The sequence below is a fragment of the Canis lupus genome, chromosome 21, assembly GCF_003254725.2.
Source record: "Canis lupus dingo isolate Sandy chromosome 21, ASM325472v2, whole genome shotgun sequence".
NCBI classification, from domain to species: domain Eukaryota; kingdom Metazoa; phylum Chordata; class Mammalia; order Carnivora; family Canidae; genus Canis; species Canis lupus.
In genome coordinates, this window is record NC_064263.1 from 50,674,584 (window position 1) to 50,697,731 (window position 23,148).

General features: G+C 47.8%; 1 long non-coding RNA gene across 1 annotated transcript; it reads left to right on the forward strand.

Annotated features, from left to right (window-relative positions):
- The first annotated feature begins 368 nt into the window (after window positions 1-368).
- LOC118351772 (uncharacterized) lies at window positions 369-1,867 on the forward strand. Its single transcript, XR_004807707.2, has 3 exons — window positions 369-550; window positions 1,069-1,148; window positions 1,772-1,867. It is a non-coding gene; the product is annotated as an uncharacterized LOC118351772 (long non-coding RNA).
- The last annotated feature ends 21,281 nt before the right edge of the window (window positions 1,868-23,148 follow it).

The window sequence follows — 23,148 nt, forward strand, 5'->3', positions numbered from 1 at the left end:
TCACAAACCACGTCTTATTCCGAATAAGCACAGACATCATAGGTCACGTAAGACTGTACAAACCAACAGTTTCCTTAAATGGTTTTTGGAAATAATCCTTTTCCAAATTCATATATAGGTTTGAACTTGAAGGTGAATTTGTAATAATATTTACAGTGAAATTCTAGTGATTTACAACAGCCCCTGGGGGAAAAAATAGACCTTTGGCCGACGCAATGGCTCTGGGGTTGCTTAGGGCTGCGGCGGGGATCCCACGCTGGGGGGGAGGGCTGTCCCTCCAATCTCCCGGCCGCGCGGCCTCCAGAGGCCTAACCTTTGTGAGCCTCAGTTTCCTTATGCACGGCCATGGGGGCTGTGCCACAGTCATGGGGCACGAGGCCACGGGTGCGGCTCACGCGGGAAGCGTGTGCGGTCACACTACCGCGTAGACAGAGGATGGCGTCGCTTCAAACAGTAACCACCTGTCCGGGCCGATGCTTGTGTCCCCGCAGGGTCACCTGGGGAGGCGCGAACTCTAAGGTGACGTGTCCGGAGGAGAAGCCTTCGGGAGGTAATAACGTAGACAGGAGGGTGGGAGATGAGGGACTGGGGGTCAGGAGGGGAGGGGACCCGGGGGGTGACGGCACTGAGGGGGCACGTGATGGGATGAGCGCGGCTGCTAGACTATATGTTGGCAAAACCGAATCTAAATTCAAGCAAAACGAAGGAGAAAGAGGCCCCGAGAGAGCTTGTGGGCTGCACGCAGAGCAAGGCGGCCCCTGCACGGAAGCCGAAGGAAGCCTCGGGTGGGGCTGTGCAGGCCAGCGCCGGGGCCCACGGCCCGTGTGGTCTAAGGCCCTCGGCTGGTGGCTGTGCCAGGCCCAGGGGGCCCCGTGGCTTCGCTCCCCGCGGCAGGAGGTTAGTGACCCACCGCCAGGGCTGGCACGACGGCAAGGCCGGGCCAGGCTGCAGTCCTCTGCGCTAGCTGGCACTTCCAGCATCTCCTTCCTGGCAGGTGGCGGGTCGGGGAGCTTCCGCAGCCAGAATGTCGCTGACCCTGACCGTGGCTCTTGTCCCTTCCTGCGGCAGGATCTTACGGGGCATCTCCTCTGTGTCCCGCCTTCCCTTGAGCGCTAGGAAGTGGAGACGGACCCGAGCCAGCTGGCCAGGTGCAGGTCCGGGAGGGGGAGAGGCCGTCAGCCGGGGATGAGCGCAGAGGGGGGGAGTAGCGGCCGGTGCAAAGCCCCCAGGTCGGGAGTAGCGGCCGGTGGGGAGTAGTGGCAGGTGGGGAGGCCCTGAGGTGGGGAGTAGCGGCAGGTGGGGAGCCTGTGAGGTGGGGAGTAGCAGCAGGTGGAGAGCCCCTGAGGTGGGGAGTAACGGCAGGTGGGGAGCCCCCAGGTCGGGAGTTGCAGCAGGTGGGGAATAGAGGCAGGTGGGGAGCCCCTGAGATGGGGAGTAGCAGCAGTTGGGGAGTAGCGGCAGGTGGGGAGCCCCTGAGCTGGGGAGTAGCAGCAGGTGGGGAGCCTGTGAGGTGGGGAGTAGTGGCAGGTGGAGAGCCCCTGAGGTGGAGAGTAGTGGCAGGTGGAGAGCCCCTGAGGTGGGGAGTAGCAGCAGGTGGGGAGCCCCCAGGGTGAGAGTAGCAGCCAGTGCGGAGTAGCAGCAGGTGGGGAGCCCCCAGGTCAGGAGTAGCGGCCAGTGGGGAGTAGCAGCAGGTGGGGAGCCCCCAGGTGGAGAGTAGCGGCAGGTGGAGAGCTTAAAGGCCCTTCACACGCTGCCTTCTAAAATTTCTAAGCAGAGGAATGTGACCGAGCTCCTCGTTGTGAAGCAGGCCGCTCACGTCACAAAGGACGCCCTGCGCTGGTCAAGCCACCGACGTCCCAAAGGTGAGTCATTCACCTGAGCACGTGGGTGGGATGAGGTGTTCTGAGCAGCGGCCAACACAAGTCCAGCACGCTCGTTCTAACAGCAACATTCCAGATCACTTTTAAAATCAGGGGAAGTGTGTGGTCGTCTTACTTCGGGAGGACCTTCCTGGCAGCCTCTCTAGCATATTGAAAACGCTTCTACCTCCCACATTACGGGTTATGTCAATTATTCTACACTGGAGTTGCAGCTCTGGTAGACAGTATTGTACTGACATTTTGCAGGATTTTATAGGGTTTTTTCTTTTTCTTGTATTTCAGAGCTAGTAATTTCATTTTCAGAGCATGAACATTCCTCAACCTCGTGAAAAGCTTATAGGCACGGGGCACACGGAAGCAAACCATAATCCCTGAACAAATAGTAGCTCCTTGATTAGTGTCAAGTGTTTAAGATTCTTGGCTCTTAAGGAATTATCAGTATTATTATTATTATTATTATTATTATTATTATTTGCTTTTAAGGAATTATTATTATTTGCTTTTAAGGAATTATTATTATTTGCTTTTAAGGAATTATTATTATTATTTGCTTTTAAGGAATTATTATTATTTGCTTTTAAGGAATTATTATTATTATTATTATCATTATTTACTTTTAAGGAATTATTAAGTAATCTCAGTGGCTGATAAAGTCTGATGAAAGGTATCCTCACTCACCTGCTCGTTGGCATATGAGCACGTGCTGACGCGTGAGTGCATCCTGTGTTTATGTTGCCTTCCATGTGGTGTGTAAGCTATAATGGGAAAGCTCATTATTAAACTCTGCAAACGCACCCAGAGGCTACCGTGAGCGATGCATCCAAAAAAAATCTAAAAATAACTAAGTAATAAATAACCATTTGCAGATGGGAATTGTTCATGCGTTGTTCTAAACTACAGCAGATTTCTTTAAGATATTATGGGTTTTTTGAAATTTTACGAGGTGTACTAAATCATCTGTACTTAAAGACGGATAATTTGAGTAAAAGTGCCATAAAATTGACTGGATCCAAATTAAAGTTACTTTTAAGACAACATCGAACCGTTGCTTTCATCTTAGAATGACTTTACACCTGCATATTCTTCTACGTTAGTTGAAAGCACCGAGACCGTCGTTTCCGAGAGGCGGACACTATTTTTTTAGAACCGTTTTAGCAATTGTTTTAGAATACTGCATTCCTAAGAACGTAAGGGCCGCTCTTCAAAATAATATCATGATTGCTTAGTGTTTTATTTGCTCAGGTTCACACAGAAAAGAGACGACGCTAGACCTGCAGAGTTCATTATGGGCTGGGAACATGTTGCAGAGATATTTGGTGAGGGAGCTGCAGAGTTTGCATCAAGAGATTTCCCCGGGGGGGGGGGGGGGGGAATTTCCTGGAAAACACCAGGGAATCGGGGATTCTTAGGAGGGGTGACATTCCAGACTTTGCAAGCAATTGTATCAGTATTAGATAATAGCCAAATTTTAAAATCACCGTGCAGAGAAGTGGGCTTGATACGTGATCGTCCAAAATAGTCTCTTCCATCCAGGACCCTCCAGAGTCCTCAGGCGCGCCCCAGGCCACGTGGCTCCTGCCACCACCAGTGCACCCGTAGTTAGTGGCCTGGTCACATGCCTCCAACTCACTTTAGCAGAGTCCCCGCCCTGATGATATATTTAAAAGCATAATTAATCCTCCTGTTTTTAAGGCAGTGGACATCCATCAAGGGGTGAACTTTGACTCTGGTTTTGAGCTTTAAGAAAAATACCATATGGTCTCACTCACTCGGGGTAGTTAGTGAATATTTTATCCCTAAATTGAATGTGATGCATGCAAAGAATGATCTGACTTGTTTAGAGTGACATATAGGTTACAGGTTAAAAGCACAGCCTCTAAAATCAGTAAATGTCCATTTATTAATTACCAGACGTATGAACTCGATTCAGCTTATGTTTTCTGAATGTCATGTTCTTATCTGCAAAATGGGAAAGGTACCTGCTGTTTATTATCCTTAACACTGATAACTCAGAGGAAACCTGGCTATTTTTATTAAAGTAAAAACATCATGCAATTGTTATTTGCCAAAGATTTGCCTGAATTATGTCAACGTGAAATAATAAGACACAGTTGATTTGATTTCTCTGAGGGTATGTTTTAAATCCAGCACATTGAGAGTCCTAGTGATTCAATTCCCTGAATTCCTGGGAGTTTTAGGAATATTCAGTTCATACATGCAGTAAGTTACCCCTCAGCCCATCAGAATAGGACTCTTTAAAGGATCTTATCATCAGATTTGGCGATTCCATCTGAAAGAAGGAACTACTACGTTATATGGTGAGAGGCAGAAGTCTTTCTGAATGATGGGTATAAATGTCCAAAGAGACAAAGAAAACAGTTTCCATCCCAAAATTTCAGTGGTGACACAGAAATACAAAAGTCGCTGATCCACGTTAAAGAGCTGTTCCTTTCCCAGTGGGGCAAGTTCTTAATTAATTTAAACTCAAACAGAAAATCAGAAAAGACGAACACACCAGGGCATCTGTTGTCTTTGACGTGGAGGAGACCAGATGGCTCTACGTCATTAATTCCTTTGCAGAGACCAGCAAAGGACGACCCCAAACCCCAAGATGCTGGCCGCAGAAGCCAAGCGGGTGCCGTGCCCTGCTCCTCCCGGGGCCCGGAGAGAGCTCAGCATCGCCGTTTGTCAGTTTTGTAAGATGTTTACCCACAGAGGAAAACGGGTCAGCAAGCGCTGCTGGAGAGGGCGGGCCGCTGGGCAGCACAGGGTGTGTGTCCCGCGTGGAGTCAAATACGCCACCCGCTATGAGCTCTGTGACTCGGGGGAAATCACATAATGTCTCTGATTTTCAATTTTCTTACCAGTTCATTGGACCTAAAAATAGTGGCCTCTTCGTAAAGCTGTTGTGAAGATCAGATATGGTAAAGATGAAAATTTCTAAGAGCAGGTTTTCACCTCTTGCATCCTGTAAACAATGGTTGACTATCATTCTCATCACCACGTAGAGCTGAGTGAAGGCCATAAAAAAAAGAGAGAAAGAGAAAGAGAGAGAAAGAGAGAGAGAGATCTCTTTTATTCCTAAAATCCACTTGATGACGCAAACGTTCCCAGAGCCCAAGGTTTCACTTTCTTTCTTTCTTTTTTTTTTTTAAAAGATTTTATTTATTCATGAGAGTCACTTTCTTATTTTCCCCATTGGTTTGGCAATTTCAGCAGAAACTTGGACACTTTCTTAATTGTCATATTTGGACGTGATTATCGTTTCATTGACATAGAGGGAAATTTTGAATTAATTTCTAAAAAAAAAAAAAAAAAAGTCATGTTATTGTAGAGGAAACAGGAGAGAAGTTGCTCCCTAAGTAGTTGGCCTAATAGTAACAGATTAAACCCGAATCAAAGTTGGGGAAAACTAAATGATGCTTTACCGTGTTGTGTGGTGTTAAAATTCGTAATTCTGCTGTTTTCCAGCTGAGCTGATGCAAGCTAGAAAACTGAACGTGGTTTGAGGAAGAAAACGTCTAAAATCGTATCTTCTCTTCCTTTTGACGAGGGACGTTAACGGCAAGGACATCTCACGGGGTCGCTGTCCGTGGACGGACGATGTTTTGTTGAAGAACAGCAAGTCGAGCAGCCCTGAAATCCCCGCGTGACCAGGCCGTCCTCGCGCTGCGCCTCGGGCTTGGAGACCTTAGTCCCGGCCTCAGAGTCTGCGCCTCTTTCAGTTCTCAGCCTCCTACTGATGCTATTAGTGCTGCCTAACTTAGTGACCTTTACCATATCAAGAAGGAAAATAATTTACGCTGATTTCCCGGACTCCCCACCTGTGAGGAGGACAGACTTACGAGGGGGAGGAGGGGGACATGAGGGAGCACTGTTCCTCGTCCCGAGCTGAGCCTCTCAACCATTTTCCATCCGCGACAAAGGACTTGAGGGATATTACCTGCTTGCTAAGTGCACCGAACTGCCTGCTCCTTGGAACCACCCAGCGCCTTAACTGCCCTCAGAAACAGGCCAAAACTCGTATCCCAGGAACTCGGCCTCGGAAGAGATGATTACAGAAAGCAGAAGTGTGGCCTCGGGAAGCTTCACATCTACCTAAACGCTGGAGAAGACAAAGCCAACCCCTAATTAGGTGACATCGTAGCAAATCTATATGATAATATGTAAGTTTTCGAGACTATCGAGGTTGTGGGGCTTTGGCTCAAATTCTGAGCCAATTACAGTCATCAGAAAAGTGAGAAAAAGCAAAGTGCATGCATCGCATCGCAGAATCGCTTTGCGGATTAAAAGAGAAAATCCCATTGCGTGGCTCGGTTCCTGGCCCGGAGCAAATGCCCGAGCGAGCGGGCCGCGGTCGCCCTGCAGTCACTCGGCAGTCACACGGCGGCGGCTTGCAGTAGCGCGTGTTAGCAAACAGGCGGCAGGCGGGGTCTGCAAGTAGCAGAGGCGACACTGCGGGAGGAAAGCGTATTTATGGGGGCGCAGGTGTAAGCGTGATGGCAAGTCGAAGGCAGGGAGACCGTGAGGACCCCACTAGGGAGGCGAGGTCCGGGCCAGGAGTCCGTCCTTGACCAATACCAGGTGCTCCCAGGCGCGGGGCCCTTGGTGGCAGCGGGCTCTGCAGAGGAGGTCACACTGGGCTGAGCCTTGGGGAGCGGAGGAGGTCGGGGCAGCGGAAGAGACTCTCCAGTGGAGTCTCTGGTCCTAAGTCTCTTAGCACGAAGGTAAGACACTGGATGGAGAGAATGGGGGGGACATGCCCCCGTTCCCCATCAGTCAGGCGTTTTCACTGCCGTCCTCGTGCTTAACCCTTACAGAGTGTGGGCCCCAGGTCCTGGCCGCCGCAGGCCAACCCCCGCCCTACGGACCTGGGTCTTCTGTGTCCCGGTCCCCACTCGGTAAACATCACCTGACTTGGCAGCAAGGGCCTTGCAGATGTCACCGAATCAAGGGTCTCAGGATGAAGGGATCACCCCGGGCTTCCCAGGGGGCCCGATGTGCCGCAGGTGTCCCTGCCAGACCCCAGGAGGGGCCCCGGGAGGGGGAGGCGGGCGGCCAGGGAGGCAGCCCGAGGCCTGCGCACCGCACCGGAGCAGGGGGAGCCAAGGAGCAGCGGCTCCCCTGAGCCCCATGGGTCTGCCCCCCGCCCCGGGAGCTGTGAGGCCGCGTCCCCCTGTGCGCCGCACCCCGGCCACATGAAGCTGAGGTCGTCGAGACAAAACAGACCAAACGAAACACGCCGGCCGCGGGAAATGAGTACATGATGCCAAACGGTTGCTTTGTGCAACCTGAACCCTCTCCGATCCTCTAAAACACGAGCGTCGTCGACACCAGCTTCGGGCGCTACGGGATGCGACGGGCACATCCAGCCCAGCCTAAGGAAGGGTCTAGAAAGACTTCTCAAGGGAAGGAACGCCCAACGTACAGAACTAGATGGACGGGCAGGAGTCGGCGGAGGCATGAACAGGGAGGCATGGCAGGCGGTCTAACCACAGTGGGGGGCTCCCCCCAAGCTTGGGGGCTCCCAGAAGCAGGAGGAGGCAGCATCTGGGGGGCTCGGGGAGTTAGCGGCCGATCCACCAACCTTGTGATGAATAATGGATAGGCCTGGGTTACCGTGAAGCCACGCAGGCCTGGCACGGCGGGGCCCGAAGGCGCTAAAATGCACGTGGAGCCTGGCCGAGCCCTGGGCGTCTGCAGACGCCAGTTGGTAGCCCCAAAGGAACATCAATAACCGCCGCTTCTCTTCTCTCCGTGGCTCTGCTCCCACAGGAACGCGTTTGCGGGTGAATCTGGAGGGCGGAGTTACCAAGCCCCCCAAAGACGAAGAATTCAGGTCGAAGAGACTTCTCACCCTAGTAACAAATGTTTGATTCTGCTAACGTTTTTGCATTTAATTAACGACTCCGGAGAGGAGCATCGGAGGAACTGGGCCGTGCTCCTGCGGGCACCACAGTGGAGTCTGGGAGCACGACGAGCCCGAGGGGAAGCAGAGTAGGCGCGCCCCGAGGCCGATGCCCGGCTACACCGCCGGGTGGGAGCTCCCCGCGAAAATGAAGGGTCTGGTCAGACGTTCGGGCGTCCGTGGGGAGCGTCACACTGGCCGAGGGGAAGAACGTCCCCCTTTTGCTTCGGTGCCTTTCCCAGTCCTAGACGTCGTACCAGGGACGCTGCGGGCACATGGTGGGAATGTTCCGGAAGCCGTGTGCCCGGGGTCACTCGCACGTGGCCTCTCACCTCACACGACACAGACATCCTCCCGTTGGTCCTTTGGGAGCACGAGTACACGTCAGTGTTCTTGTTACCATCAAGCCCAACGTACGAAGTGATCACGACTTTTATCGCTTAAAAGTAGTGTCAAGAAATGGTAGAACCGAGCCGGTTCCCTCCTACGCCTCCCGTTGGCACGAAAGGACCCGCAGGACATTTTTGTGTGTTTCCGGCCTCTGCTGCTCAGCGCTGTATCTGCGAGATGCGTTCCTGTCGTACAGCAGTGGGGTTTTTTTTTTGCTCCAGGCTGTGTGTGATCCCGCTGCATAGTCATGTCACTATTCACTCTCCTTTGATGCATGTCTGAGTCATTTTAAGTTTGGGGCTCTTGTGGACTAAGCACCTATGAATATTCTCCCGAAGATGTTCCATAAGCACTCGTTTCGGGGGCCGTGAAGCCCTAAATGGAACTGCTGAGTCACAGTGTGGATACAATCTCCTAAAGTAATTCAACCAATTTACATTCCCACTATTGTAGGAGAGTGTATACAGTTGCCCCACATCCTCCCTTCATGATATCGTGGAGCTTTCACCCTTTTAGCTTTAGGGATGATGGTGGGGTCATGGTGTCTCAGTGTGACTTTGATCGACATTTCCCTGACGATTAATGATGCTTCAGAAAGTTGAACTTCTCTGACATGCTCAAAAAAAATGTTATAGTTCAATTTTTTTCTTTAAAGTTCCTTTCTTTATTTTTTTTTTTAGACTTTTTAATTTATTTATTCATGAGAGACACAGGCAGAGGGAGAAGCAGGCTCCCTGCAGGGAGCCTGATGCAGGACCCGATCCCAGGACCCCAGGGTCACGCCCTGGGCCCAAGGCAGACACTCAACTGCCGAGTCACCCAGGAGCCCTAATAATTCATTTTTTAATACTTCATTTTTTCCAAGTGGCTTTATGCTTACAACAAAATGGAGAGGAAGGTACAGAGACTTCCCATAGGCCCCCGCCACACGCGTTGCCTAGCCTCCCACATCAAAGTCACTCCCTAGAATGGTTCTTTTTTTTACCACGAATAAGTCTGCGTGGACACGTCGTCGTCACCCAAGGTCCATAGTTCGCCCTAGGACCCGTCCCCGCAGGTGTGCCTGCTGGGAGTCTGGGCACCTACGTCTGCAGGCCCAGGTGTGACCCGCACGGTACCGCGTCCAGAGGACCGCGGCGGCCCCAGAGCTCCTCTGATCTGCCTGGTCATCTCTCTGTCCTTCCAGCCCTGACGACACTGACCTGTTTCTTGTCTCCTTAGTTTCACCTTTTCCGGAACGTCAGGTAGTTGGAAGCTACAGCATGCGGCCTCTTCAGGCCTTAGCAGTGTGCACCTAAGCTTCCTCCGAGTCCTCCCACGGCCTGAGAGCTTCTTCCTCGTTCGCACTGAAGCTACTCGGTTGCCCGGATGATGCTTCATTCTTAAGCGTGGAACCTTCCCGGCCTCTCAAGGAAACACGAACCCCGTGCACTAAGAGGGTGCCCAGTGCCGAGTCTCGGACGCGGACCTCACAAAGTCCCCTGACGTCCACGCTGCCTGGGAGACAGGTTGAGGGGAGAATGCCCCTGGGGCCCTGGACGGAGGGCGGAAGAAGGTTCTAGGTGGATTGGGGTATCCTTTCCACCAGGAAATTTCCTCCTGGTCAGAATAAGCCCTGATCTCCACAATGACTCGCAACGAGCCGGCTCCTTTGCCTTCTGGCTTCTCAGCGGTGATTCTGTTCTTCCTCTCACCACCTCTTGCTCATCCACAGGGGACTTTGCTAGTTACGCACCTACCAGCCTGCGTCCTTCCCCTCTTCGACATGACGTCCCAGACTGAGTGCGCTCGTACCTGGCCACCACCGTCCTTGTTCCAGAGTCTCCTAAGGTGTCCCCCTGCTTCTACTCTTATCCCTCTAAGTTCTTTCTACTCATAGCACTTACCCTTGAACATCAAGTCAGGTCACGTTGCCACCCTATTTACCTGAACTTACCCGGTATTGGGAACAATGTCCAAGCTCCTTACAAGGACCCGCCGGGTTCTAAGGACCCGGCAATGCCGCCATCTCTGACCTGAGCGCCTGCTGCTCTCTTTTACGCTTATCATCGACCAATCGTACCGGCCTTTTGGTTCTTTCAATACATCAAGCTCTTTCCATCCTCTGTCCTTGCACTTGCTTCTGCCCAGGAGACCCGACCTCAGTTCTTTGGGCGATTGACTCCTCCTTATTATCACGTAGGGTCATCAGCCAAGTGCCATGGGCCCTTCCTACCCTCCCAGTCTAGAGGAGCCCCACTACACGGTCACCATCACGGTGTACTGCTGTGTGGTCTCCATACCAATGATCATTGTCTGAAATACTTCTATTAATCCATGGTTTAATTTTTTACAATGAAGTCTTTTTTTTTAATTTTTATTTATTTATGATAGTCACAGAGAGAGAGAGAGAGAGAGAGAGAGAGAGGCAGAGACACAGGCAGAGGGAGAAGCAGGCTCCATGCAGGGAGCCCGACGTGGGATTCAATCCCGGGTCTCCAGGATCGCGCCGTGGGCCAAAGGCAGGCGCTAAACTGCTGGCGTCACCCAGGGATCCCACAATGAAGTCCTTTTACATGCAGGAAGCTTTCCATTGTCCTATTGCCAAAGCTGAGAAAGTGTGCAGTAAGTGTCAGTTAAATTAAAAAAGGAAGGAAAGGAGGAAGGAAGGAAGGAAGGGAGGGAGGAGAGAAGGAGAGAAGGAAAGGAGGAAGGAGGGAAGGGAGGAAGGAAGGAAGGGAGGGAGGGAGGGAGGAAGGGAGGGAGGAAGGAAGGGAGGAAGGAAAGAAGGAAGGAAGGAAGGAAGGAAGGAAGGAAGGAAGGAAGGAAGGAAGGAAGGAAGGAGAGAGAGAAGGAGAGAAGGAAAGGAGGAAGGAGGGAAGGGAGGAAGGGAGGGAGGGAGGAAGGAAGGAAGGAAAGAAGGAAGGAAGGAGAGAAGGACGAGGCAAGGAAGAGGGAATAGGATCGTGACTGCACTCACCCTATAAGTAATCCATAGACCTTTGCGGACTCACAAGGCCTACCTACCAGCTGAGGAACATGGAACTAGATTCGTACCTTAACAATATGATAGAATAAGCTCCTGAAATAAATGTCTTAAAACGCGTGATTGAATAAACCTACAGCGGATATAACCTGTTCCTAAGGGCTGCACTGGCTTCCTATGATATTGCGCCCTGGCTGGATGGAATTGTCCAGAAGTGATTGGAAAACTAAAAAGTAGCATGAACTTTTTATTTTTTTTATAAATTTATTTTTTATTGGTGTTCAATTTGCCAACACATAGAATAACCCCCAGTGCTCATCCCGTCAAGTGCCCCCCTCAGTGCCCGTCACCCGGTCACCCCCCCCCCCCCACTTCGTTTCCCAGAGTTAGGAGTCTCTCAGCATGAACTTTTCCGCAGAGTGGCTGGGCATGGTCCTTGGTGCCAATGGGCCTGGGTTTAAAAGTGGTTCCGGTATTTGCCAAATATAAACCCTGGGCAGTTTGGCAGACTTTTCTGGGCAGTTTTCTGCCCTATAGAATGGGACTCGGGTTAGCGTGTCCGGCACAGAGCTCTTGCCAGGACTAGACGAGTGAGCCAGGCCCTGGCCCTTACCTCATCCTTCCCCAGGTAAGGATGTCTCTGCATCTCATCAGTTGCTGAAGTGCTTTATATCATACGTCTCTGTCAACAGATTTTCTGATGGCCCCTGGCCTTTCCCGTGGACGCCAAGACCCAACGACCGAGCCGCTGGGCACTGGGGCCACAGGCAGCCCCTGACGCTGTGTGCTCAGAGCTTCGGCGGCCTGTTCGTCCCCCTTGCACGGCGGCGGGGACGCTCCTCGGCTCCGGGCGGGCGGCCACTAGGTCTTTCTTCTCTTCCTGCAAAGCTCTATTTTATCACAGCTTTGCGTGTGCATCTGATTTGCGCTCGGCTCGCGGCTCTGTAGAATCCGTTTGATCCTGATGAAACTGTAGGGGAAGGGATGGAAGTCTAACAGGATCCCACAGACATTCTTTTTCTCCCCTTCCAGCTGGGTTGGGTATCTTGAAGATAAAAATAAAGAAGCATTATTTTCAGGCTCATTCCTAGAGGTTTCAAGTGAATTCAACAGCCAATAAAAGGTATACCAGGGGCCACAAAACTTCTCAATTATAAATACGTATTTAAGAAAAGCTTATGAAAAAATGTAACAAGGGGCACCTGGCCCAGTGGTTGAGCAGCTGCCGGTGGCCCAGGGCATGACCCTGGAGTCCCGGGATCGAGTCCCGCATCGAGCTCCCCGCATGGAGCCTGCTTCTCCCTCTGCCTGTGTCTCTGCCTCTCTCTCTTTCTCTCTGGGTCTCTCATGAATAAATAAATAAGATCTTCAAAAAAAAAGTATCAAGAAGCAGATGGTGACAGAGGCAGAGAATAAATCATCTAATCACTCCTGATCTTAGAGCACAACACCTCGATGCACCGTGCAATACGGAATTTCCACGGAGAAACGATACAAAAGCTTCCCTTAAACCCAAGTTCTGAATTCGATTGAGCTCTAGTTTTCCACTTCCCATATTTTCCTGAACTTCCTTTGGTTTGTATTCCTACGCTCGTGACAGCCTATCACGAAATGAGGCATAAGCAAGGGGAAGAATGTTTCCCATGATACACTCAGGCCGAGACAAAGGAGGACAAAAAGGAACAGGGAGTGAAACGAAGAGGAAAGTCGGTTCTCCTGGGATACGGAGAGCGAGCTTGCTCCTTGTGATCAGTAGCCCCCCCCCGCCCCGGGCTGGGATGACTGTGAATCCCTCGGCGTGGACACGGTCACCGCTGCGGCTCGGCGCCGTGCAGCAGCTCGTCGGGCAATGCAGGTGCGGCTTCGAAGAGCCCCCGTGCGCCCAGGGCTGTGCGAGACGCCGCCTCGTGTGAGCTCACTTCTCACAATCACTGTACGGAGAGAGCATAGGTGTCAGCTTTTGCCGTCCAAGGAAGTGATACTCAGAGAAGTGTGCTCACTTGTGCGTAGTTGCACAGCCTGGCAGGCAGCTCCGAGCCCTCCCGTGGGGAACAGTGACTTGACAGATGTCCTTAGACGGCCCGGGCCCGGACGCTGCAGAGTGGCTTCCACAGGGGACAGGGACATGGAATAGGGTCGTGAGGCCTACACTGAACTCCCGGAGAAGCAGAAGGGATTAAAGGGTTCCTGGCCCTTTTTTTTTTTTTTTTAAAGATTTTATTTATTTATTCATGAGAGACACAGAGAGAGAGGCAGAGACACAGGCCGAGGGAGAAGCAGGCTCCATGCACCGGGAGCCCGATGTGGGATTCGATCCAGGGTCTCCAGGATCACACCATGGGCTGAAGGCAGACACTAAACCGCTGAGCCACCCGGGCCGCCCAAGGGCTCCTAGTCCTGTCACGGGTTACGGTCGACCTCAGCCTCTCTCTTAACCTCTCTACTTCCTGCTCCAAGTTCCTCTCCGTCGTGCACAATTGATAAATGAAAAAAATAAGCTACTTAAAAATCTCAGCTGAGAAAGGATCGGAGATTTGTCGAAGGGATCTTAGGGCTCAGAGTTCACAGAAGCCAGGACTGCTGGGTGTTTTCACGCACTTACAGATGAATAACGACCCTGTACTGGATTCCTTCTCTCTATATAAGTCGTATAAATGTGGTTTTTTCCTATTCCAGACGTGACATGATTTCAACAAAGGTGCCTATAGATAAAGAAAGAAGAAACAGCGCCAGACCACAATCTGAAACCTGAAATCTAAAGAGGAAAACGCCCTTTAAACCTTTAAATGTAAAGGGTAGATCACTAGCAGTGGAACCCGTCTACAGGGCAACAACCTAAGTATATTTTAGCGCCTTAAGACGGCACACGTGTATTATCTCACAGGTTTTTGGGGCCTAGAATTCAGTGAGCGCAACTGAATATTTTGGTCCTGGGCCTCTCACAAGACTGCGGTCGACTTAATTATGCCTCAGCTAGGAGACTATTTCCAAGTTGACTCCAGTAGCGTTGGCAGAGCTCGTTTCTCACGCCGATTTTGAGCTGAGGGTCTCAGTTCCTCGAAACCTGCTTGCTGCAGGCGTCCCTGGAGCGCTTGTCCCCTGGGCCCGTCCACATGACAGCCGGCTTCCTCAGAGCAAGCAAGAGAAAGGACAAGTTGGAAGGCGGAAGTCGTGGGGAACAGCATCTCACCATTTCTGCCATATTCAGCTCCTGAGAATCAAGTCACCAGCTGCAGTTCACACACAAAGGAGTGAGATCACACAAGCGCATCAATACCACGCTCCTCCACCTGTCTCTTGGCCTCCCGAAGACGTCGGAGACCACGATTCTCCCACTTGGGCTCCTGCAAGGTGCTCCAATAAGAAGGCAGTGGAGGGATGGGAACGGTGTCTTGGAGGGATGAGAGGTGGTTGAGCCAAAGCAAACCCTTCCGGGGGCAAATACACTGGGAGAGCGACGAGCTGGGGAACAGACATCAAATTTGGCCCCGATTTCGTTAGTGGAACTTGCTCTAGGCAATTAATTGATTCATTCAAGTATTCATATCACCCATATAAGGCACAGGGATTGTTATTATTTTATAAATATGTGTTATTATTATATTATATAAAATTATTATATATTATTATAGTTTTTATTACTATTCCCAAGATAATATTCCTACCACCCTAAGGAAATATGCTAAACCTTTCTACATTTTATGCTCTAATGTGGCCACTTAAATTTTCCATATCCTTATCCATGTTTTGTCCAAATGTATACATTTCCTTTTGTATCATAGTGAGCATGTAATTTTATGTTCTCCTTTCTTTCATTTAAAATTATATCATACTATAGAAACTTCTATGAGAGACGGCTTATAGATTTGAATCTAAGGGAAATTGCCTTTACCAAACTAAACAAAAATAAGCAGAAAAAATCCAAAAAGGTTAAAAATAGCAAAGATGTGATGACACGGAAACATCGACTAGAACAAGGCCGTGCCACAAACTGAAAGGTATCGTCTGCAGAAGAAAAATTTGGACCGAATTGAACTAAGACACCTAGAATTTATAATGATGAAGGATCCAGTGATGAGCTGTAGCTGCTGTTTACATATAGGCACCCTGTACATGGCAGGTAGCCAGCAAATTAAAACATTTCTAAAACCAAAAAATATGCTTATAGTGTATTTTATTTCTATCATATTCTCTCAATCTAGAAGACAATCCAACAGGTTAAAAAATAAGCAAGTAAATAAAGGAATAAATAATATAGTCAGGATGATCAATAGGTCCTAAAATGGAAAAAAAAAATCCACCCTTTTCCCAAGTGCCATAAAGAAAACAATATGTTTCCCCAAAGTAGCAAGAGTGCAAATTAGATTTTCTGAGTACAAACACTTTGAAAGAAAGTGGAAACTGCTAATCATCTACTAACTACATTTTATCAAAATTAAAAGCAGAATAACTAGAAAATATAACTGTAAATGTACATTTCAGAGTTACGAACTAGAGTCAAGGATGTACTCAGAGGAAGTGAAAGGGCAAAAAAAGAAAGGAAAGAAGGAAAGAAGGAAAGAAGGAAGGAAGGGAGGAAGGAAGGAAGGAAGGAAGGAAGTTAGGAAGGAAGGAAGGAAGGAAATATATATTCCCTTATTTTAAAACTAAATTTGAAAATTTAGAAAAAGAACAATAAATTCAAATAAAATCAAAAAGAATGAATGAAGATAAAAAGTGAGCCGCCAAAGTGCCCTGAAAAAATGCTTTTAAGAAATACACTTAGGCAAGATATTTCATGGATAAATTTTTATAAACTTAATTTTAAGACTTTCCCAGTGTTTCTCAAAATTTTGTATATGAAACCAAAGCACACTGATAACAAAAGCCAAACATTCGGCACAAAAAAATAAAACTGTAATTTCATTATGAATAATATGATATATGATAAAATTTATGAATAAAAACGCCAATTTTCATATATAGTACCTGAAAAGAATAACACGTTATTACCAAGTGTGGTTCATTCCAGAAAATCAAAGATGACCCTGTCTGAGAACATCATGACAGACGTGAACAACTGTCCACTAAAAATTCTTCATCCCCTATCTGTGTTGTGCTTTTGCTGCTGGAAATTAGCTGTCTAAACTGGAAGTGTAGGGGCGCCCGGGGGGCTCAGGGGTGGAGCGCCCACCTTCGGCCCAGGGCGTGACTCCGGGGTCCTGGGATCGAGTCCCACGTCGGGCTCCCTGCATGGAGCTTCCTTCTCCCTCCGCCTGGGTCTCTGCCTCTCTCTCTCTCTGTGTCTCTCATGAATAAATAAATGCAACCTTTAAGAAATACATAGATGGCAAAATAGATACAATTAATAAATCCTTATAAAAGACATTTGATAAAATTCAGATTTTCATCACTGGTGTCAGCTACTTCTGGGTCCTCCGAGGTGGTTTGGTTGTGCTTCCTGATATTCCTGAACCTCCTGAGGCGTTTCCACCCGTTTGCTTGAGCTAGCGTGACCTCGCTTCCGTAACTTACGCCATCGCCCAACTAATACAAAAGCTAAAAGAACTAAGTGTGCTATGCTTTAAGAGATAATTCGATTTTCTCCCAGACAAGCAGAATATTTTTCTCCTGTGATCCGAAAAGACTGCATAGTAGGCTTCTTAGTTTCCTAGCACTTACAAAAACAGGACCCTGTCAAGATTCTGCGTCCAAATACAGAACAATGTCACCTACTCCATTCCCAAGCAGCAAGAAACGGATTTTGGCGATTGACTGGCATATGCGGTTTGATAACAGTCGCTCCCATGGGACCAGGCCAGTAAGTGAGCCAAATGCCATCCCTCTCCGGGGAACGAACCCGGAGCCCTGGCAAGGTTTCTGGGCGGATAATCCACCCCTTTGTATCCAGGTTTGTGTGCTTTTACATAATGTTCTGAGACCTCACAACACATGGTGTTTTCAACAGCCATAAACTTCCCCTGGTTACAGCTGCAAATCGATACGTGGCCACACTCTTCGGTGAAAGCCATTATGGGTTCACAGCAGCCTTCTTCATGGAAAGAATTCCTGCTCCAGAAATCACAAAACTTGCAGAAGGGCAGAGAAGACTCCATTGCATTCTACAGAATTATCCCCCCCGGAAGCCTTTACAAGCAAACAAAGTCGGACGCAGCGGTAATGTTTGTATTATCTAAAATATGCTGCTACCAGGACCGGCCCTCGTGCTGCGAACGTTTCGGGGCACTTTCCAGGAATCTGTGCTTTCCCTGATAGCGTATATGGTTCCCAACTGGACGTGATTCTGTATCCACCAGGCAGTTTGGAAAGCAGGTGATAGAAGCCCATCTCAGGAGAGTTCGGGGGAAACAGGGAAGGCGTTGTTTATGTCAGTCAACTAATGTGCCTAAGAAGCCCAGGGGACTGTGAGCCTTGACACAGGCTGGATCCAGACACTCAGATGTTGTCATTTTTTAGATAAGTTCTCCTCTCGAGGTAGCCAGAATGACAACTGTCGCCTCTAGGCTTCCGTCCTACGTAGAGCTAGACACGCACCTGTAAATTCTTCCTTGGACGTTCCCGTTGATGTTACCATCCTTGAACCAATCACTGTGCTGAGCAGATGCAATGTGTCGCTCAGTCAGGTCCCCTGGTCGGCGCGGTGGCCGACCCTCCACACCAAAACTCCATGAGAAAGGGGCCCCTGTCCGCAGAAAGTGAGGGTGGTGACGAGGGATGAGACTTCTGAGCTCACAAAAACGTTGGCCACCAACATCCACAGCAGCTCATTTCATTGGGTCAACATCAGGACCATCCAGGGGAGAGGGGCCATCGGTCCTACTTACATTAAGACGTTGTCATTTCTGAAACATTCGACTAGTGGTTCTGCCTGGAGCACAAAGTTGAGGACTGCTGTCTCCACAAAGGACATTTGCTGTCGGCAGGACCCACTCTCACGGGGACACGACTCCCGTGGTTACGGTTGTGCATCGAACTGTCTTCTAAAATTCCCTTTGTTTATGTGTACAATGGAATATTCCTCAGCCATTAGAAACGACAGATACCCACCATGTGCTTCGATGTGGATGGAACTGGAGGGTATGATGCTGAGTGAAGGAAGTCAATAGGAGAAGGACAAACGTTATATGGTCTCATTCATTTGGGGAATATAAAAACTAGTGAAAGGGAATAAAGGGGAAAGGAGAGAAAATGAGGGGGAAATATCAGAGAGGGAGACAGAACATGAGAAACTCCTAACTCTGGGAAAGGAACTAGGGGTGGTGGAAGGGGAGGAGGGCGGGGGGTGGGGGTGACTGGGTGACGGGCACTGAGGGGGGCCCTTGACGGGATGAGCACTGGGTGTTATTCTGTATGTTGGCAAATTGAACACCAATAAAAAATAAGTAAAAAAATAAAATTCCCTTTGGCCATTCAACTCCTATTTGGGGAGCTTGTGACCGACGGAATCCAATAAAAAGGGTCTCTGTGACGGTCGGGTAGTCTTTTTCTCTGTTTAAAGTGGCTAAGATGAGGCCACTGCTCCATTAACACCACGCTCCAATCCACTGAGCTAATCACTCTAGAAAGTCAGCACTAATTATGATTGCAGGAAGATTCCAAGAAAAGAAGAAGGGAAAAGGAAGGAAGGGAGGGAGAGAAAGAGTAGAGATATCAGTGTACAGTCGATCCTTGAACAACGCAAGTTTGAATCATGCAGGTCCACTTATATGTGAATTTTTTAAAATAATTTTTTATAAATAATAAAATAAAATGATTATATAAATATATAAATATTTATATTATATAAATGATATAAATAAATATATAATATTTAATATATGAATAATAAATATATAATAAATAAATAATATGAATAAATATATAAATATTTAATATATAAATAATAATAAATAAATAATATGAATAAATATATAAATATATTATATTATATAAATAATATAAATAAAAATAAAATAATTTTATTTTTTTAAATAGTTTTTTATTTTTTTTTAATTTTTTTTTATTTTTTTTAAATAGTTTTTTAAATAAATACAGTACAACACTATAAATGCATTTTCTCTTTAATATAATTTTCTTAGTAACATTGTCTTTTCTTTTGCTTATGTTATTGCAAGAATACCTGATATCCTACATATAAGATACAGTTAATATAATACATTAATATGTATTAACCAACTGTATATGTTATTGATAAGGGTTCCAGTCAACAATAGACTATTAGTAGTTAAGTTTGGGGGGAGTTAAAAGCTATATATGAATTTTTGTCTCTGTGGGGGTCAGCACCCATAACTCCTGTGTTGTTGAAGGGTCAGCTGTATGTCAAGGTATTTGTTGGATTTTTAGCCCATATTATAAGGCATGCAAGAAATATCTCATTAAAACATATTTTCAAAAAAAAATGTATTTTCAGGGGCGCCTGGGTGGCTCAGTGGGTTAAGCATCTGCCTATGGCTCAGGTCATGATCCCAGGGTCCTGGGATGGAGCCCCGTGCTGGGCTCCCGGGTAGCCTGCCTCTCCCTTTCCTCCCTGCTTGTGTTCTCTCTTGCTCTGTCCCTGTCTCTATCTCTCATAAATAAATAAATAAATAAATAAATAAATAAATAAATAAATAAATAAACAAAATATGTTTAAAAATGTGTTTTCAATCAACCGAATATTCAGTCTGGTCTCCAGTTTGGTGGGATGAAAGGTCATTTAGTGTGCTGTTAGAGCCCTCCCTATGCTTCACTCAGGACTTGTGCAAAACACCAACGTCAGCATGGCACCGAGACGTTGGGAAGGCCCACCCGGTCCCCAGTCACCCACTCTTCCAGTCCCCATGCAGACCCCTGAGAGGATTGCCGTCCACGTCGCCACTTCAGGGGGGGTTGCCCGGCTGCTCTCCTGGCAGGCCTGAGGCTCGGGACTCTTCAGCAGGCCTGGGAGGCCTAGGAGCAGCCGTTGTCCTCTGAGATCTCACCATCATCCCCCAAACAACGGAATCCTTGAACACAGGTGCCCTCTTTTCTTGCGAGGCATAAATTTCCCTGCCTTCCCCATTTCTCAGAAGCTCACCTTCCTGCTCAGTTGATTTCTGACCTCTACACCTGCTCCTGACTCCCCCCCCTACCCATCAGGACACTAACATCCTTTATGGCTTTAAGATCATAAAAATAAAATTTAACAGAACAGAAAAAGCGTGACCCAGCTTCTGCTTTCTCCAGGATACATCACAAACGTTCTGAAAGCACGGTTACTACCTGAAAGTGAGGTGGAAGGGGAAAATTGAAGGAAAAGAAATTAGCATTTCCCGTTAGATCATTTGTTCCATTTCTTTGACAGGAAGCAGAAAAAGAAGAGGATGAGGAAGCTGAAGTTTGGAAAATTCAAGTAAATTGCCAAAACCCTTCTGCCGGTAAGTGATAGAATCCGGGTATTTTTCTTCCAGTGCTTTTTACAAACCTGTCACGATCCATGACATCATCCAATTTGAAACATTTTAAAAATTAGAGTTAAGTTCCACAATTAAAATCCTCAGTTGCTTTTATCACTCTCCTAATGGTTTTATTTCGTCAATTTTATTGACAATTGCTTTAGAAGTAGCTTTGATTGCTCAAAGATGGGCTTGGTTTTAAGCCCTCAATCATCTGGTACAAACGTCTTTTAGAACTAAAAGTTTTCATAAATTACCATAGTGTAGTTTAGGATTCAGAGTGGCAACGATACTAAAATATCAGGGGAGGGGCGCCTGGGTGGTGACTCAGCTGGTTAAGCATCCTCCTTGGGCTCAGGTCATGATCTCAGGGTCCTGGATTCGAGCCCCACGTCCCACACTGTGCCCCGAGCTCAGCAGGGAGTCTGCGTCTCCTCCCTCCTCCTCTCTCATCCTCTCTCTCTCTCAAATAAATAAAGTCTTTTAAAAATATATAAAATGAAATATTAGGGGGAGAAAATACCAAAAAAATAAAATCCCTGAGCCCCTATTTCTTATAATTTCTTGGGAGCAAAGTAGGATGTGAGGGTCTTGTTTCAGTTGCACTCGTTCCTAGTCGCCTTCCTCCTACGGCATCAGGTACCCAAACTGAGCCATGTGGCAAGTTTCCTACCATTGGATTTTTAAGAGCAAAGAATCAATATGTGAATCCTCTGCTTTTAGTATATATGTTCAAAGATCTGGGAAAGCTCCCAGAAAGCATGCGCATTAGCTGAAGTCCAAGTGCCACAGGAGGGAAAAGTGTGCTGAGAGGAATTGTTGGGCAGCAAAGCTAAGACAGGAGACTCCTTCGTTCTATACAATCATGAGCCGACCTGATGATCACGAGCTCTGGATCCTAGAACCCTTAGGATTTCTCCGAAATTTAGAGCAACAGAGATTCTGTTTAAGCAGAGAACAATCCTAGAGGAGAGATTAAGGGAGTTTATGGAACATGAGACAATATATTCATGGCAAAATAAGTGATAATGGCCGCAGGTTCAAGCATTATTATAGAAATTCAGTAGAGTTCCATCATATGTGCATTTAATTTTTTAAAAAATATTTTGTTTATTTATTCATGAGAGACACAGAGAGAGAGAGAGAGAGGCAGAGACACAGGCAGAGAGAGAAGCAGGCTCCATGCAGGGAGCCCAACGTGGGACTCCATCCCGGGACTCCAGGATCACGCCCTGAACCAAAGGCAGATGCTCAACCGCTGCATCCCCTACGTGCATTTAATTTACTGGAATTGCATATTTGAAACAATGATATAGTTTAAGGAAGTCAGATCCTGCTGATGATGAGGGAAGATTTGCCAAAGTCATTTTGATCTTACTCAACTTTTGACCTAAATTCTAAATTTTGAATCTAATCCCAACATGTTGCCGCCGTGTTGAGCTGAACCTGATGCTGGTCCTGCGGCCAGGACCACTCACCTTACCCAAGGCATTTAACTTCAAGTCAAGCGAATCTTACTTTCCTCATCTGCAAAGACAGGGGACACGACTGCTTTCTTGACGTGACAGTAGGCCTCCTCTAAAAAGCAAATTACGTAACAAATGTGATGGTATTTGGTAAACCTTCAAAACGCCATTTAAATCTGAGATATCAGCAATTGTTATTTACCTGATGGTTAATATTATTTGTATTCTTATGATCATCAGGTCTGAAGGGTCCGAAGGATCCATCAAATCTTGGAAGGGTTTGTGAAGACCAAGCCTAAAACCATTCACACTCAAGGGGTCTGTCAAGGGGTCTTAGCAATCCCCTGGGTCAGCGCCCTCAATCCAGGTCAGAGGATGAGGTTGCAGTTAGTCCTACTCTTCGGTTTTCCTGGCATCGCTCCCTATGCTTGCACCGGAGTTTCTCTAAGAGCTTTATTTATTTATTTTTTTCTCTAAGAGCTTTAGTCTGTCATTTTATTTTACTCCATGAGAAAGGTCTATAAAGTAGGTAACTTTCTCCTTTTCAAAGATGCTTTATAATAGGGTGATCAGTGGGACCCGTCTCTTGCTCCTAAATGAATTACCAGAACATAAACGTCTGAAAATACATTAGAGAATCCCTCCAAAGCGACCAAGCAGGCGATATACCCCCGGATGCGTTATCAGGCAACAGTCTACCTGGATCTGACACCTGCGAGGCCCACCTAAGGCCTTCCGAGCTCCTCTGCTACTCGATGCCTCCCAGCCTATGGAAGAAGACTACAGGGAAGAGAAAAATTACAGAGCTACGAGATCATAAGCAATACAGGTAACGGGGAGTGCTGAGGCTTTCCCCTTAATGTTCCCGAGAGGGCTGACAAGCATATACTCCCATCCCTAAAATAAATGTGCGTGCGCGTGTGTACGTGTCCAGATGCAGGACGTGGGGGAGGGTGTCCTACGAGAACCACTAGGACATCCTGGGCATGCCTGCCAGAGAGGGAGGGGCGTCTCCTTGCACTTGGGGCCTCTGCTTACCTAATGTCACGGTGACTCTCCGCCCCGGCCCCATTTGGAGACAGCAGGGTGGAGGGCGAGGTGGCCGCCGAGCAGCCGCAGGTGGAAA